The sequence below is a fragment of the Zingiber officinale genome, chromosome 1B, assembly GCF_018446385.1.
Source record: "Zingiber officinale cultivar Zhangliang chromosome 1B, Zo_v1.1, whole genome shotgun sequence".
Classification (NCBI taxonomy): domain Eukaryota; kingdom Viridiplantae; phylum Streptophyta; class Magnoliopsida; order Zingiberales; family Zingiberaceae; genus Zingiber; species Zingiber officinale.
Genome location: NC_055986.1, coordinates 125,216,431 through 125,219,619, shown reverse-complemented (window position 1 = coordinate 125,219,619; position 3,189 = coordinate 125,216,431).

The window sequence follows — 3,189 nt, the reverse complement described above, 5'->3', positions numbered from 1 at the left end:
CTCCACTAAATAAAACTCTCCTTTATGGTAACTACCAAGGGCGGAGAAGCCCTACAAGACTCAATACAAGAAGAAGAAAGGGTAGTAAAGAAATACAAGCTTACAAGCTTACAATGAGTGCACAAACCCTAACCCTAGTTTCTTCTTCTTGCTTTGATCCGCCTCTTGACTTGGAAGAGCCTCCAAGAACCTTCAAGAACTGGCGATCTCGAGCTTGAGAAGAGCTGTGGAGGAGCTGGTGAAGATTTGAAATGAATCGGTGAAGAACTGCCGAAGACAACGCTCGCCTGCGGCTCAAATACGACTCAACGGTCGGATCCCAATCGATTCGATTATTCCCAATCGATCGGGGAGGCTTTGGATCGATCCACGGATCGATCCAGAGCGCCTCTATGCTATGGAAAACCACCTGGATCGATCCGCGGATTGATCCAGCGCTTATCGCGCGAAGCAGCAGCGTCCCAATCGATCCATTGATCGATTGGGACCTCTGGATCGATCCACTGATCGATCCAGAGGCTTTCTGTTTGTTGGGAAAGGTCTGGATCGATCCATTGATCGATCCAGAGCCTGGATCGATCCACTGATCGATCCAGTACTTGGTTTTTGTCCAAAACCAAGTCCCAAACCTCCCAAACCAACATCCGGTCAACCTTAACCTGTTGGTATGTCATGTCTAGCATCTAGTCACTCCCTTGACCTGCTAGGACTTCCTCACCAAGTGTCCGGTCAATCCCTTTGATCCACTTGGACTTTTCTTTCATGCCAAGTATCCGGTCACTCTCTTGACCTACTTGGACTTTTACCTAGCTTCACTCACTAGGTCTTTCACCTGGCTTCACTCACCAGGATTTTCCTTCTGTCTGGCTTCACTCACCAGGACTTCCATACTGCCTAGCTTCACTCACTAGGACTTTCATCTGCCTAGCTTCACTCACCAGGACTTTCACCTGGCTTCACTCACCAGGGTTTCCTTCCAGTCAGGTATTCCTACTTGACTCTTCTTCATTCACACTGATCAGTCCCTGATCAGAATCTCCCCATATGAACAACTGCACCTGCATTGTCCATGTGTCTACATGTATTGTCAAACATCGAAACTATGACCAAGACTCAAGCTTGGTCAAACTACCCAGTCAACCTTGACCTAAGGGATATTGCACCAACAATCTCCCCCTTTTTGATGTTTGACAATACCTTTAAGTTTGGACCATTCTGAGTTAAGCTAATCCCATAGCCTTAACTCCATTCATGCCAAAGTATGAATGTTGGTTCCCTTCATTCTCCCCCTATGACCTCCCCCATAGGTAATGAAGGTCTAACTTAAACCACACATTCTCCCCCTATTGGCACACATCAACCCATCTTTTAGCACACATCAACCCGTGCCTCAATTTTGGGCACATTTCAACAAATGCCCCATTGTATAAATCTCTCCCCCTGAAGAGTTGCTCATCGTTGTTCACAACTTCACTCATTGTGACCAACATAATAATGAAGGTCCCATTCCCTTCATTTTCAAGTAATGCTCGCTCTGGAGCATTAACATGGTCTAATGACCCAAATGAAGGTCCCATACCCTTCATTTTTCCTTAACCCTACATTCTTCCTCAATGTAGGCAAATGCCCATCCTTGAGCATTGTCCACTTAACGGAAGGTTAACCACCTTCCAAGGTTTATGAAAAATAATTTTCATGCCTTTAAAGAGTCCCTCCCCCTAAAGACATGGTGGTAACTTCTGTCATTGCACCAACAATGACCTGGAATCCCTAAAACTTTAGGAAACCCTATAGAGAAGTTTTGAGGTTCAAATATTCAAAATCTGAAACAAACCTCAACCTAAACTTCAACTTAGCCTTCCTTAACCAATCCATCCTTGTTTTCAACATGAAAACACCCTTTTTATGTATACAAATGTATTGTGAGGGGCTTGGAATGGTTACCTAGACTAAAATAGGTTTAAAGATGCTGAATTTAGGCTTTCCCAGCCAAAATCAGCAGCTTGGATCGATTGGAGTTGGGTTCCAATCGATTGAACCTTTCTGAATCGATCCACTGATCGATTCAGACTTCCTGGATCGATCGGCTGATCGATCCAGCGAGCTTCTGCTTGCGGGAGACTTGCCTTCTGAATCGATCCATGGATCGATTCAGGCACTCCAATCGATCCATGGATCGATCGGAGCTCTGATAGTTGCTGAATTTCAAAATCAGCCAACTTCAGAAACCCCTAGAAAATTCTACAAAAATCCAAAAATCATGAAATTTCGTGTAGGCATTATTTAGGGTATATACTATCAAGGAAAAATAGTTTTCTATGAAAATACTTCATATTTTCAAAGATTGACACAAACTTGAAAACTTGCAAAAACTTTAGTATTTTCTTCAAGTTTGTGTCTAACTATTCAATGGTGATTACTATCAAAAGATAGCCTTCACCAAGGTTTTCCAAAATCATTTTGAAAACATTTTCAAACCAATATCCCACCATGTTCCTTGGGCTTAATGCACATGACTTGTACATTAGCTTTCCCAATGATGGGAAAACACATAACTGTGTGTTTTGATGACTCTAAAACTCAAAAGAATGCACTAAATCAGCATCTTGAGTTTTATTCATCTTCCTAACATCTCACTTGTATCTAATGTGCACAAAAACACATACAAGTCACCTTATAGTCCTTGTGAGATGTGAGATTTTGGTTTTGCCCTATTCTAGGGATCATGCATATCTATCTAGGCATTTTAGAGATATTAGACATTCACCTGGGATGTCACTTGTTAATAAGTGTTGTTAAATGTCATTTGTCCTTAATTACAAGGAATTAAACATAATGCATAATAATGTTATGACATACAAAAAAAATAATTTCAAAAGAAAATTTTCTTATAACTACATGATGTATGTATGGCATGACATGGTATTTTTGTATTTTCATGATAAGGCATGAGTGCAAAAATAGACATGATGTCATGGCATATGATGGACAAACAATCATGGCAAGGTTTAGCATAAATAAAATATACCTAGATTACCTATCTAAGTATTCTTAACCACTTAGCAAAAACAATATAAACCCTAGATCGCCCAATTTCCTTAAGAAAATGCCAAAACCCAACTTGACATTTCTTTAATCTCTTGATTTGTTTATGCCACTTAAAAATTACGCATATCCTCAAATGTTGGC